The sequence below is a fragment of the Tachypleus tridentatus genome, chromosome 13, assembly GCF_004210375.1.
Source record: "Tachypleus tridentatus isolate NWPU-2018 chromosome 13, ASM421037v1, whole genome shotgun sequence".
Classification (NCBI taxonomy): Eukaryota; Metazoa; Arthropoda; class Merostomata; order Xiphosura; family Limulidae; genus Tachypleus; species Tachypleus tridentatus.
In genome coordinates, this window is record NC_134837.1 from 97,075,394 (window position 1) to 97,091,791 (window position 16,398).

At 33.5% G+C, this 16,398-nt stretch overlaps 1 protein-coding gene across 30 annotated transcripts in view; it reads left to right on the forward strand.

Annotated features, from left to right (window-relative positions):
• LOC143240044 (uncharacterized) overlaps positions 1-16,398 on the forward strand; it is a 197,335-nt gene that overhangs the window by 112,727 nt on the left and 68,210 nt on the right. For 9 of the 30 annotated variants that reach the window (XM_076481854.1, XM_076481851.1, XM_076481850.1 and 6 more), the window contains one exon: positions 15,657-15,845. The exons of the other annotated variants lie outside the window; for them this stretch is intronic. The gene's annotated coding sequence lies outside the window, so the exon portion shown is untranslated. The remainder of the gene's footprint in view (positions 1-15,656; positions 15,846-16,398) is intronic. 30 annotated transcript variants of the gene reach the window in all.

A 16,398-nucleotide genomic window follows, 5' to 3' on the forward strand; every position in this document is an offset into this window, starting at 1 on the left:
GAAGCTAGACCATCGAAAATAATAAATAAAACTTATCACCTGAAGTTGATATTTGAGGTTTCATTATCATTGAAAAATCTTTTATTACGAGCTTGGATAAAACGTTTAAGATATACTACTATAGATAGACCAAATCATTTGTCATCTTATGATTCCATTGGGGCATTTAGTGTAGAATAGTATAAATAGTAAAATAATTTAAAGTAGAAAATATCGTTAACAACGAAGAAGCAATACATTATAACTTTTATAATAAATTAAATAAGAATACTTATTATATGGATTATTAGTTTTGATTTAAATAGGTAGTTTTTATTTTATCAAGAGCTGCTATTAAGTACTCATTTTAATATTTAATGGAAAGGGAGCATAATATAACAGTGTTGTCGTAATAGAACAATTTATAATTCAGATAAGAGAACGAAGTAAAAATAAAAAAAAGAGTAAATCGCAACTATATCCGAATACATGAGAACCAAGCATTTGCCTTTAAATCATTTAACAATCACATATTTACATATGGCGGAAAATATTCACTTTTAAATGCTATTGGTGCACAGGAGAATAAAGCGTAATATTTTTATGTTTTCTAAAGGGGCGTGCGATAACGACTTCCACTTTCTTTTTTATCATTCATATTCACTGCATAGAAATATGAATTCGTTTGAGTCTCACGTCTCTGTTGAAGCGTTATCTATAGACTCACGTACAAAGATGAACACAGTTTTGGTTGAGAGAACATGTTACTAACAACACACGTTTCATAGAGAGTTTCAACTAGCTCGTATAAATACAACTAGTATTGAACAGCCAACTGGTAAACCAGGATTTTGATCCACAATTGCTAACCAGTAAAAAATGATTTAGTTTTATATGCAAATATAGGAAATATCTATAAAATCAACATTCAGTTTATGAAATTGTAGTAAATTACTACAAAATGAAGCATTTTAAATTTGATTATTATTCCATCTAGTAAGTTTTCAACAATATATTTTGTTTTAATATTTAAATGTCCCTAATGGTTTACTTATTTTCAAAATATTGATTAAACGAACCATTTCACCATAACAGGTTTTGACGAAATAGTCCGTAACATTCGTGTGTTATCTTAGGGACAATGTCTATTCACCCATCAGTACAAATATGTATTTGTATTTAATACTTGTCTCATACCGAAAGTGTGTTCCCTTGAAGAAATCATAGGTTTGCTAAAAGTACTGCACGTGTAGAATAATCCGATTTTCTATGGCCATCTTTAGCTTTATTTGTCATTATTCTGATTGCAGAATAATAATGGTAATAATTATCTACATAATAAAGAAACAACAACACATATTACTTTTGAATTATAAATTGCTAGTAGAATTAAAATGTTAATAATATGAATAAACTATCAATTTTCTTTAAGAGTATTAATTATGTGTCATTTCACTATCGTGTATTCATAAACTGATTACAGTTTACTTTGGGTTCTTTCAGATGAAAGCATGGTAAACTGAAATTTAGTAAGTATCCAGTTCTTAATAGTTAGGTATCTCCCACTCGAAACTGAACTGTTACTAACCATGCACTTAGGCGTACGTTTGATTTTGATCAAATGAATTTGCGTCGTAGGTATTCATTCCTTGTTTAAACAGACATTTAATTTTTCATTTATATAGTAAGTTTATTACATCTATCAAAGAAATTGTCCCCACAAGTAACTGCAGATTCTTTCTTCTTATATGCATATATATATATGTATATTCACATATATCTTCTATTGTGGCTACTACATGAACATTGTATGAAATCGTATAATGCACCACTTGTTATACATAGAGTCATTTTCCATGCCTCATTGGTCAGAAAACAAAGTCAAGCTTTTAACATGAGCAAAGCAGCACTTCTTAGCAACCAACTTCACATAACAAATGGCGTGTTTACATGCTATAAAGACCATTTAACACAAGAGAGCCAGTGACTGTGAAAGGTTGGCAAAATACACTTTTGATGTTCTGACGCTCTTACACCTAATTTCGTTGTTGCCATCTCTTCAAACTACTAACGAGATCAACGCATCCAGGCTCACACACTAATTAATTCTATGAGTCACTGTTTAGTGTTGTCTAAGTAATTCCTTCCATGCTTATGTGTACGTGTTTGTATAAGTATCAGTTGTTCTTCTAGTCACCTATAAATACACACACACACACAAATATATATTTATATGAAATGCATGAGGTTCAGAGAGCGGTAATCACTTTAGATTGTGAAAGACAACTATCAATTAGTGTTTCAGAGTTAGCACGAGGTTCAATAGGATGAAATACAGCATGCGCTCGCAGTGGGAGAGAGAGTTTATGGGGCAGAAGTAACGACAGGGATGCGGTGAAATGGCGTCTTACTGAAATGGTGCATTACTGTCAGGAAGTAGCGTTATATTCATATGGTAACGTCCATAGAGTAGAATGAAGAGAAAGATGGAGGATATAGTCATGTATAACACGTGAATTCGTCACTTGCAGGAGGCTAGTTGGATCTAGACTGTTTCAGCTACACTGTCTTCGTGGGAATACGTGTGTGGACTGCATGGTCCACATGACACCCATTCAGGAACGTGTTAGCATGCTACCCAGAAAACTCTTGTCTATTCATTCACTGGATGACAACGACTGTTGCAATAACCACACATCCTCTTCAGTGTGTCATTTGGATAGACTGACAGCAATTCACATGTTAATTCATACACTTCATTCAAAACCTAACGCTTACTAGTTATAACAAAAATAACACATCAATCTGTCAGTCAGTCTTTTCGTGTTTATTCTTTTTCTAACAGAACACTTCAGGTTGTCTCACCATGGAGATAGATTCTGAAATGAGAATTTGGAAGATGATTTAGTTTAATGTTTCTATTAAAAGCTTCTGAATACATTCGAATTTCGATGTTTCTATATAGACTTTTCTATTGTTTACCTTTCACGTTTAATATATTAGTAAATCAACATTTAGAGAAGAAGAAAATAATTTGTGTTACAGTTAGGTTTTCTTTACTTAAATATAAATGTTCTGTACAATAGACATTGACAAGTGCAGATTTATTTCATGCAGATGTTTCCCTGGAATAGCAATGATATAGCTGATTTCTGAAGAAAACGTGTTAATAGGGGCACTGGGTCGTTAGGTTTTACATAAATGGTACATGCATTTATAAATAACAATTCAATTAAAATTAACGGTAATTTTAATAATAGGAATACAAATAGGTCCAAACACAAGCTCATCATAATTCTAAGTTAACTAACCATCTCTTTTTAAATGAAGTATGTTCAGCATAGCGCGAAATGTAGCTGATTTCTAAATAAATAGTCATACTCTTTGTGGTCATATCGAGAAACCACGCTCTATTTACCAGCACACTTATGATAAATCACAGGTCAGATAGGGGGCAGTACAGATCAACAAGGGAACAACTCTGGTTCTGAGGTAATATAAACAATCTGTATTGTTCGTATTATTTATAAAAGAAAAGTATGTTGAATTAAAAGAAGAAAGAGAGCTCGTCTCAAGATTACGTCTGGCACGAAGCTTGGATATGGGAAGATAAGAATCATTTGGGTTCTTATTTCCTGTGGTATAACTGATAAAGTTATATTCTTTGTGTCCAGTCCATCGGTCGATAACCGATATGTGCTGGAATGTCAGGCTAGTGAGGAAGGAAAGGGAATTATAATGGTAGTGCCCAGCTGAGCTAGCTGGCCTTTCTAGCTGATGACTCAGGGAGTTAGAGCGCTAAATAAATAAAGGGCGGTTGGGATCAGTTAGATTCTAGTAATGGCCTGTGTAACAGTAGGTTATAGTGGTATGGATGAGGAAAAGGGGGATAGAACCGTCAATCATCGACCTGTTCTCGCTTTTCTTGTTTGACGTACTCGTTAGAAAAGCTAGATTTGCTGACCTACTCGCTCATCTCTGGGCGGAGTAGTAATATAGACTCATAATCACCTGAAATTTATAGCTTTCAGTTTCTTATATCTATTGATTATTTGAGTTCATTTACTACTATGTTATTATTATTTATCAACCGATGCTCTATATTTATGTCAAAAGAATGCTTTTCGTCAATGTGAATTGTTATTTTTTCTCAAAAAAAGTGACCTATCCACCACTCCCATAAAAACACATTAAACAAATTATAAGGTTTTCACAAACACTTACGCAGCGTGAAAATAAAGTACCATACAATGTTTCTCAGCCGTGTAAAAATTCATATCGTTTCTTGACTCTTAACAAAGTAATCGAATTTACACGCTGTACGTAGAAATATCAGGAACATACGGGTACTTTAAAAATATTCTAATTGTTCTTCATTTTCACTTGTATCAGTTATTTATGGGGCTGATTTTGTTTTAGATGATTGTGGTGTTTGTATATTTACAACCTAATCCTTTTCACAACGAATCTGTAAGAGCGCGTAAAATTAATTTCTAAAATGTATTTGTAAATTGATTAAGTATGTTTTGGTATGGTAGTAAATACGTTTTATACATTTATCATTGCTTAGCATTTTGCCAACGTACATACAACAATTCAACTGGAGAAAAAAATAAATTTTATATCTATAAGAAAATACAATAGATAAAAGCGTCGCTTTTTACAATATTAAAACTGCAGTATAAAGTATGTTGTAAAACAAGGGTTTACGAAATACATTTGATTAATAATGAATATACAAGCATAGAAAAGGAAGTAAATTCAGGTATGGTTAATATCAGTCATTCAAAAAACAATGCAAACAATATAGCGAAAATGGCATTTTACATCATGTAAGGAAGATATAAATGCAGTGTGTTAATAAACATAGGAAGGTTATATTTACAACCAAGTTATAAATACAGTGAAATCTCAACTTCAATATTTATTGTTTATATATTGTTGGATGGTAATTCTTGTTTCACACTGTACATATATTTTTAAAGGAACAACAAATTTCTGTAAAAAAGTTAATTTTAAGGGATAATGATAATATCGTTTGCACTAGAATTATGATTTAAAAAATACTACTAGTTATTAATACTACTTATAAAAGCTCATCATTTGTTTTAAACAGCCACCTCACTGAAATTGGTCACATTATGTTTTTAATTTTTGAGTTATCAAGAAAACAGCAAAAGAAATTCGAACTTTTTGCAATAATATTTATAAGACATTGCAAAAAACTTATGACTCAATCAATACATAGTTATTATAAAAGATGAAACACTGTATAGTATTGTGAAGTCCTAAAGATCTATTGAGGAGACATTCAAAATGCCATTTCGATGAACAATGGGAGACATCTTTACATAAACAGTGCTACTGCTTGCCTGGTAACAGTTACGTCAAGCATTTAAAATATTTAAAATTTAAATACGATGAACAATCCAGGCCATCTCTACATAAGCAGTGCCACAGCTAGCCTGACAAGAGCTATGCTAAGCATTTCAGATATTTAAACTTTAAATACGGTGAACAATCCGGGCCATCTCTACATAGGCAGTGCCACAGCTAGCCTGACAAGAGCTATGCTAAGCATTTCAGATATTTAAACTTTAAATACGGTGAACAATCCGGGCCATCTCTACATAGGCAGTGCCACAGCTAGCCTGACAAGAGCTATGCTAAGCATTTCAGATATTTAAACTTTTAATACGGTGAACAATCCGGGCCATCTCTAAATAGGCAGTGCCACTGCTGGCCTGATAAGAGTTATGCTAATAATTTCAGCAAGTGGTTGTATGTAAGTAAAATACGCAGATCAATACCACTTTCAAAGTGGTACCTTTACCTGTTAATGTTTGAAGAAGCATTGAGGTCAAGTTATATTTTTATTAAGATTCAAAACATTAAGTAAATTGCCTGATGCAATACATTGACTGTTGGTTAATAGTTTTATGTACGTCGCTACACGGAACCATATCTTTTGGGGATTAAAAACAAGTATTTGTGACATGCAAACAATGAAAGTCGAGTTACCATAAAATTCAATACATGTTTTAAATCCTACTGTGTTCTTTATAAATGCCATAATAGATCTGCATATAGACATAATATATTTTCTTCTGTATAAATTATTTACATTGACCAATGAAATTGCACGGAATAGAACTGTTATCTGATTATCTTCCCATAGACTTTTACTATTTTTTTTATTTTATATGTATTATATGTATCTAAAACATTTTAATAAATCCAAAGCATCTCCTGTTGTTGCTAATTTTAGTCTACTGCTGAGCTTTTGTAAATATAAAATAAAAAAGTGTTAAAACCCACCAATTATCCTTTTTCCCAGAAATAACAATTAAAAGAAAACAGAAAGGTTATCAATATTTTATAAAACTTTTTATATTTATTTTTAAAGGACGTTTTAGCTAAACAGATAAGTGAATTCGAGTGGAACCTTTCTCATGCAATTTCTGAATACTGATAGCACTAAACGTTACAATTCCTAACTGACACGAAAACAAAGGCTTCCCGCAAGGAGTGTTGAATATAGAAAAGCGATGTGTATGACAGAAGCTTGCTTATTCAAAGATTGGATGATCTATGGTAGCCGCTCTGAGAGACTACCTGCTGGTTTCTCTGAAAAGTTTCTCAATGAAGCAAACGGTTCCCACGTTGTGACTAAAACATAATCTAATAACGAACCTTTCGCCCTAAATGTGCTCTTCCTCAATGCTCTTAATTATTACTTTTTATTCGTCATTCGAACGGAATAGTGTTGTGTTTGTGAATGGTAAACGATGCCCTTTCTGCTGGTTCTTAGGATATTATTCATTAGGCATTAAAGCACCTGTGGAAGGACGTCCTGCCCGAGACATCGTGGCACATAAATATGTTTAAATTGGTATTAATATTGTACCATGTCATTTATTCCGTGTCATTTCCTTCCACAACGCTCTCTAATTGTGTTCCCTTAGGATATTAATTATGACCCTTTTGTCATATAGTGGTTATAGTTTGTCGAAGGTCCGCTTGGTGATGCTGATTCTCACTGACGATGCTTCCTCTTTCCGAAATGTGTTGATAATATATTGCTGAAAATGTGGAGTAGATCCATGGTGACGAGATACCCACTTGAAGTAAAAATGTATTTTAAAGACGGTTGGTATGAGTATTAAAGCTTTAGTTAATAATATCAATTACAGTAAAACGTTTTGACCTTCTTTTTGTTAACCTAAAGATCACCTAGGACCTTGGAAGATTGAAAAGTTGTTCTATACTTTATTTTAATTAAAATTTTAATACTCATACAATCCGTCTTGAGAATACATTGTGGAGTAGATTCTTTGGTAAGTACATTAGGAGGTAGAATAGAAAAGTCATCATAGTTTTGTGGCTTTTCACAGTTTTCTAATGTTGAAATTATTATCTTATGTTCGACAATCAAGGAAGAAGAAATAAAACATAGTGAGAAAAGCTCACGATATTGCTTTAGTTGTGGGAACTCTGTAAATGTTGGTTATTTCATGAACTCTGCACGTAAGTGACATCAAAACTACAATCACGTAAGAAAACATACTTTAGAGGAGGAGGTATTAAACAAATAAATATTTCAGTAGTATTTCGGAACAGTGTTTTTCATATTTGTTTGTAGTTAAGCACAAAGCTCATCAGGAGTATCGAAACCCGGTTCTTAGCGTTGGAAGTCCACAGACATGCCGATGTGATACTGGGTGCCCTTTATTGGCAGCTGACTGACATTTATATCTGTAGTAATCTAGTTTATTTGTATATCTAAAAGTATTAAGAGTAAGAAACACAAAAATAGACGGTTTTTGCTTTCAGTGGGTAATAATGTGCCTTAAAACAAATTATATGTGAGAGAATCCTGGGTAGTTAAATTTGTATGTTTGAAAGCTGGTAAATAAAAGGCCAACTATAATACAAGTATTAGAATATAGTGTCTTCCTGCAACTGGTTGTCTATCTTGTGTTTATAAATAACAGGTGTAACAATACGATACAAATAATATTATTGTACACTTTCGTTTCTTCGAGCTTGTTTGTTTGTTTTTGAATTTCGCACAAAGCTACTCGAGGGCTATCTGTGCTAGCCGTTTTTAATTTAGCAGTGTAAGACTAGAGGGAAGGCAGCTAGTCATCACCACCCACCGCCAACTCTTGGGCTACTCTTTAACCAACGAATAGTGGGATTGACCGTCACATTATAACGCCCCCACGGCTGAAAGGGCGAGCATGTTTGGTGTGACGGGGATGCAAACCCGCGACCCTCGGATTACGAGTCGCACGCCTTGACACGCTTGGCCATGCCGAGCCATTCTTCGAGCTAAGGTATGTTTAAAATACATGCAAACTCCATTATGATAGGCTCAGCAATCTGATGAATGTTACGTGAGAACAAACGAAGAAGAGATGAGGCAAATAAATCTGACGAATACAGTTATTGATATCTATTCGTCTTTTCTATCGCTTTACATTTTATACAGGGTTAACAAAACAGAATAAAATAATAAAACACTACCTGAAGTAAAACAGTAATGATGTTTGGATCACAAAACAAGCACATAAAACAAGTACAACAACCACTTACGAGTCGATCGCAAAAGTCTTACGTTTTTTATTTTATTCAACAAAATTATACGCAAGAAACATGGCAACAAAGCACGCTATTCACCACCTGTGACGTTTGTACAAGTAATCTTACATCAAAGAATGTGTTTGCTCTTTAGAGTCGGTCTAGGTGATGCTTACTATAAATACCGCACCTTAGTACTGTTTTTAAGTTAGTGGAAACAATTCCTATACTACCCATGACAAGAATAGGAAAGTTTTTTTTTTTTAATTTAGTATGTCTTTTAATTCACCAATATAAATGTAATGTTTATAATAAAAATCTACGATACAATAAATCTCAAAAGGCAATTAATATTATACAGTCAGTCATCTTACAGCTAATTATGAAATACTTTAAGGCTACTCAAATTTAAACCACAGTTTGTCTTCTATCAACGGTTAGGTGTGATTCAATAACCACAACATATCAACCGGAACTATATGTACTTTGTAAGGCTTTTTCTGTTAATGTTTTCTACATTTCAATATATTAAACTATTTTACACAGTTAAACATCTTTAGTATTTTTCATAATCAATACCAGTCTTATAAATCAAGCACAGAATTGGGTTATACGTAGTTTTCTGACACCTTTGTTTGTTATTAACCGTCGTAGCAGCTGATATCAAGTGATATTTCTGACTAGCATTTTGTTATAATTTATTGTTTAACACAAACTTACAAGGTGACACAGGGCAATCTATATTACTGATTATTTGAACAGTATCTTTTCGGATTTATTAGACTCAAAAACAGATTTTAGATATGAGAACTCGATAATTAAGTAGATCAAATAATGATTTGTATTTTTAGTTTAACTTTGCCTTTCATATTTAGCTAACTATTATATAGCATCCAAACATTTTAGCCGTTGAAATCATAAAGTACTAATTGTTCTGTAATATTAAAAATTACCCTTTAGTCATTTTGAATACAACTCTAAAACACAATAAACTCTTTATACGCAGCTGTAGGGAGATAAAAGGAAAAGAGATGATAGCAACGTAAATAATAACAATATACCTACCATAAAAAGTGACTAAGTTCAAAAGTAGTCACATGCCTTTGAAGAGAACAAATTCAAAGACTGTATTTTAGATAATACTTTCTGATCTACGCGAAAACTCATGTAAAGGCATCTGTGCTAGTCGTCTCTTAAAGGTATGTGAAGGTTATCTGTGTTAGTCGCCTCTTAAAGGTATGTGAAGGTTATCTGTGTTAGTCGCCTCTTAAGGCTACATAAAAGCTATCTGTGCTAATCGCCTGTTAGAGTTACATAAAGCCTATCTGTGCCAGTAGCCTCTGTAAGATACGTAAAGCCTATCTGTGCTAGTAGCCTCTGAAAGGTACATAAAGGGTATCTGTGCTTGTTGCTTCTTAAAGCTATATAAAGGCTATCTGTGCTAGCTGCTTCTTAAAGCTACATAAAGGTTATCTGTGCTAGTTCCCCCTTAAAATTACATAGAGGCTATCTGTGCTAGTTGCTCCTTAAAGCTACATTGAAGCTACCTGTGCTACTTGCCTCTTAAAGCTACATGAAGGCTATGTGTGCTAGTTGCCTCTTTATGCAACACAAAGGCTATCTGTGCTAGTTGTCTCTTTATGCCACACAAAGGCTATCTGTGCTAGTAGTCTCTTTATGCTACACAAAAGCTATCTGTGCTAGTTGTCTCTTTATGCTACACAAAGGCTATCTGTGCTAGTAGTCTCTTTATGCTACACAAAAGCTATCTGTGCTAGTTGTCTCTTATTTTGAACTGATAGTGTAGGGGGATACCAACTAGTCAATAACACCTTCTGCATATACTTTGGATACTTTAATCGAATAATTGGATTTGAACATTGCCATCGGTCTGAAAGTGGGGAGTACCATTTTTCTTTTGGGAACGAACTGCAAACCAAGAAGCCCTTGAATTAATAGTTCGGCAGGCTGACCAATAAGTCACGCCCAGTACGTTTTAAATAATAAACCAAGTTATGTGTATGATTTTATTCTCATAAAATTTTCATTATTATAGAATCTCGGGAAAGCACTATTACAAAAACTTACTAAAATATTCGGAATGGGTATGGTGTAATCAAACTTCCTCTTTGCAGCCTCACAAGGGTCGTGTCCAACTTGAGGTTTTTACCTACTTCGTTTGTTTCTGTGTTATTTTAAAGAACTTATGGGTACGTATAAGAGTATGTCTATGATTTTTCTACTTTTATATGTATAGCGATGAATCCATGACTGTGATACACAGAAAATTCTTAGGATTTATCTCTTTATATTTTAATCCACCTATATATTTAATGTACGAAATCCTGTTGCCTTTTCATGCAATTACAAAAGGAGGGGCAAGTTGTAAAGGAAAAATAACAACACAGAAGTTATGAGTCCACACGAATATCTGATTCTTCTGGGTGTTTTCTTACAGCAAAGCCGAAGCAGGCTATCTGCTGACTCCACCGAGGGGACTCGAACCCTTGACTTTAGCATTGTAAATATGCAGACTTACCGCTGTACCTACGGGGGACGATTGTTGTGGTATCGTATAATTAAACTTTACAGTACATGTATTGTTCCAACAGTTAGATTTGCAGGAAATGCTAGCCATTGTATGACAAGCATAGCTAAGTTTGATAAATTTAGTCCATCTGGATAATTGTATATATAATAAACAGAATAAACGAAGCAGATATGGATACGATGTTTGGCTTGCCCTTTTGCGAGGACAGATAAAACTTTATTATAGCATTCCATTCCTACCTTGTTTCCTCACTTTTTCGTTCACCCATTTCTACACTTTTGTTTCTTTTGAATAGTCTGTTCACTTGTAAATATTATTCATGTAACTTTATACAGAATGAAAGTTTTATTAAAGAATACCTAAAACATAAAATAAATACATTAAAAATTAAGAAAAACCTTCCTGAAAGATTTTATAATTTTGATCTATGGGATAATATTATATCTGACTACACAGGTGACTCAAAGTTTGGGCATTTTTATAAAATCATCATTTCTATCTCTAATCTTTAAATAAATTAGAATTCTCAGAGTTGATTGTATGAAATGTTTTATGGTTTCTTACGGTTTGAAACTTCAAATCGTTAGCAGCTCTTAATGATGAATTGTTTTTCATTATTCAGAATATCTAAAAGTATTAAATTGAGGAAAATTTTCAAGCGTTTTGCTATTACCCACATTACTTCAATTATATATAAAAGTTTTAGATACACCATTTCTTCACGAATGAAAACAATGATAATTATATTAACATCCAAGTTCAAAATTACAAAAAAAAAAAATTATGTATATATAGTTACTTAAATGTTGATACTATTATTTTTCATTCCCTTACTAACTTCTTTATTCAGTGAAAAATCAGAGAAATTATGAAGATATTTGCACGTAACTACCCGTAAAACATGTTATTCTACACGTGCACGCTTATTTATGTGCTTAAATGTTCTTTTTCTGCTTTTCTAAATTACTGAGAAATTAAATAAACTTCTGATTGTTAACATTTTATCATGGTCTATAAAATGTGAAACTTCTAATTATGCTCTTATTCAGCGAGTATTTTTCTTTTCGTGAAGTAATCACAAATGTAGCTTTTAATTTAATGAGTATACCCAAATAATCTCACTTTTAGAGGCGTGTTATAGAATATAAGGCCATTTAGTTATTTGCTCATACCATTCATTTACCAGTAGAACTACTAATTTTCACAATACGGTAAGTCCTAAACTATTAAATCTTAACCAATCTGTATTGTAAATGTTGGATTTATTTTAAGAATTTCTCTTTTAGTTCTAGTTTATATAATTTTAACTTTTACATGTGTTTTCTAAATATTTTCAGTGGTTATGATTAAGATATTGCGAAAATTTGTTTAATATATTCAGCAGTTTTTCGAAACTAAAAGATGATATTATGCTATTGGTGATATTATGCTATTGGTGTTGGGGAGTAAAACGTTTCTATCTTTAAGTGCGAAATTCTATAATATTTTTATTTGAATGAAATTCTTTAAATTTTGTAATTCGAATAGGAGTAGAAAAGTATTGGAACGAAGTTAGTATTCGAGACGAAAAAAAAAGAAAACACTGAGCTACTCTTATTTAACCAAAACATATAACTGTATTTTGATAGCTATGTAATATTTGTGTTCTTTTTACAAATTGTTCCGTCCCGGCATTGCCAGATGGTTAAGACGCTCGACTCGTAATCTGAGGCTCGCGGGTTCGAATCCTCGTTTCACTAAATATGCTCGCCCTTTCAGCCGTAGAAGCGTTAAAATGTTACGTTCAATCACCCTATTTGTTGGTAAAAGAGTAGACTGAGAGTTGGCGGTGGGCGGTGATGATTAGCTGCCTTCCCTCTAGCCTTACACTTCTAAATTAGGGACGGCTAATGCAGATAGCCCTCGTGTAGTTTTGCGCGAAATTCAAAACAGACCAAACAAACTGTTTTTTCATGGTAAATAAAAAATAATTTTTAATGTTTTACTTCTTACTTATTAGCCTTTTTCTTAAAAATAGAAATGAAGCAATCACAGCAAAAATTACTTTTTAGTTTGTTTTTAATACTGTTTTTTTTTCCTGAGTATTCCTTCAGTGTCATTTCTCTGATTTGAACGGCACATTTGGTTGCTTGTTTAATGATAACAGTGTGTCTATTTCAGCTGCCAGGAGATACCTGGTTGAAAGGGGCGAATAAAAATAGTGAGGATAGTGGATTAAAGATACTCCATATTCATCCCGCAGTTTGGGAAGCTTCTTTTCTATTTCTTATTACAAACACATACGCGGATTTGTGTGCTGTTACCCATGTTTTAGTTTTAAAGAAAAAGGAAATATATCAGAAAGCATTTCCGATTTTGAGCTTTAAATACAATTTGCAGGCCTGAGAAAGATAATGTCCACAGTTTTTTTATTTTTTATAAGTAATTTAAATATAATTTATTATGATATTTTCAACGGTTTTTTTAATATTGCTTATTTTTACAAATATTTATTCATCTTCTTGTAAAATAAAGACTCACTTGCAATATTATTACATTTGGTACATTCATATTTTGTATCTATGACAAAAATGTTAAGCTTATCCGGCGCTATTCCTCATTTTAAACCATTCACAAAAGGAAGGGCAGCCAGTCAGCAGCGTTCTAGTGGGATCCGGCATGGTTAGGTTGTTGAGTCACTCCAGTCGTAATCCGAGGGTCGCGGGTTCGAATCCACGTCACATCAAACATGCTCGCCCTATTAGTGGGTGCGTTATTATGTGACGGCAATCCCACTATTCGTTGGTAAGAGAATAGCCCAAGAGTTGGCGGTGGGTGGTGATGACTAGCTGCCTTCCGTCTAGTATTATACTGCTAAATTAGAGACGGCTAACGCAAATAGCCCTTGGGTAAATTTGCGTGAATTTCAAAAACAAACAAACAAGCATTCTACTACCAATCTTAAGGGATTTACTGTCACTCTTACGACACATTTACACTTCATATTTGCGGGGGATATTTTATTTTTTAATTAGGGATGGCTAACACAAATAGCCTTTGAGTAGCTTTACGCGAAATCTTAACCAAACAAACCAAAACGGGGCCCGACATGGCCAGGTGGTTAAGGCACCTGACTTGCAATTCGAGGGTCGCGCGTTCGAATTCCCGTCACACCCCATTTGGTAAGAGAATAGCCCAAGAGTTGGCGGTGGGTGGTGATGACTAGCTGCCTTCCATCTAGTATTATACTGCTAAATTAGAGACGGCTAACGCAAATAGCCCTTGGGTAAATTTGCGTGAATTTCAAAAACAAACAAACAAGCATTCTACTACCAACCTTAAGGGATTTACTGTCACTCTTACGACACATTTACACTTCATATTTGCGGGGGATATTTTATTTTTTAATTAGGGATGGCTAACACAAATAGCCTTTGAGTAGCTTTACGCGAAATCTTAACCAAACAAACCAAAACGGGGCCCGAATTCCCGTCACACCCCATTGGTAAAGAGTTGCCCAAGAGTTGGCGGTGGGTGGTGCTGACTAGCTGCCTTCCCTCTAGTCTTATATTGCTAAATTATGGACGGCTAGCGCAGGTAGCCCTCGTGTAGTTTTGCGCAAAATTCAAAAACAAACAAACAAACATCCATGGGACTAACCCAAGTACTTTTATTAAACTGTGTGAAAATAATTAATTTTGTTACACATAATAAATCACAGTTGTCGATTTGATAAGCTTCGATCAAGAAAATATATGAGAATGGTTAATTAAATTTTCCAGTTGAATGGAGATCTTTGATCTTAAGCATTGATTTGAACTAAAGAATAACTGAAGTTGAGCACATTGTCAAAGTTTGTCGTGTTTAACTCTAAATATTATTATTTATTGTGCCAACAGGCTAATTTACAAAATAATAGAAATAACTCACCTTTTAATTTGATATTTAAGTAACCCTAAGAAGGGAAGTTATAGTAAATTGGTAATTTAACTGTGTATTATGTTATTCTATATCATTGAATTATGACTGTGTGCAAATAGTACAGTATATATAGGATCATGGCCCTCTACCAGGTTGAAGATCTGCGGTTTTTCAGTGTTTATGTTCCTTTACGGAAAACAACAACAAAAGATGCTTGGAGATGTAGGACCATTATAAGGCTGATGATCAAATTCTTCTATTCGATCAGACAAGAATATCCCAATAGTTCGGTGGGAGTGATGTTGACTAACTAGCTGCCCTCTCTCTAATCTATTAGTTCATCATAATGAAGGAGGGCTAGTGCATTTCACCCTTGATTATCTTTGCACATGTTTCCTAAAATATAATACTAGTATATTATTATTTTTTAATAAAAGTTTAAAAATGTCAAGCCATAAACGTCTGTAAGATTTCGAAAGAAGCATGAGTGTAGGTGAATATCTGGCTGGACCTTCGGCGAAAGGTAACTTAATAAATAAATGTATCAAAGTGAACATCGAAAAATAAAACTCACAATAGAAAAACAAACAAACATAATAGTAGTTTCGAACTTATAATCTATGTGTTTGTGTTTTTCTTATAGCAAAGCCACATCACGCCATCTGCTGAGTCCACCTAGAGGAATCGAATCCCTGGTTTTAGCAATGTAAATCCGTAGATTTACCGTACTAGCGGGGAACAAACTTTTAATGACCCCCAAACATTCAATATATAGAAGACAGTGGTGCCAAGAACATAAATGTATTGGAACGAAGATCAGTAGAGAAATATGGTTTGAGTAGATGAATCATCTTTCATAATTTTACCATAATATGGATGTGTTCATGTGTGATAAAACTAAAAGAACCTTACAATTCTGAATCTCTTGTGTTTTCATTTAAAGTTGGCAAAGGTCCTGCTATGGTATGAAGTACAATAGATTAAAGTTTATGATATTACTGAAAGAAAAACGTGACAACGAATGATTATTTAAAAGTCATTGTACTCCAGTTTCACCCTATGATGAACTCTTTCTCTACAAATGGAAATAGTCTGTATCAGGAAGACAATGCATTAAATTACAGTGCTAAAGTTGTTAAGAACAATTGGTTCAAAGAACAATAGAGTTTGGGCACCTAAGATGGCCTCCATAGTTATAGATTTAAATGCTTTTGAACCTTTGTGATAACTTCTTCAGACCAATCTTTACAAATTTCCATATCCAAACACTACTTTAATAACTAGAGCAAACCTTGATTGGCGCTCGATAAGAATATCTTTCTTTGATGCGCGACACCTTATTTCATTAATATGACATCTTAAAGCCGTATTTGTCCATGAAGGAC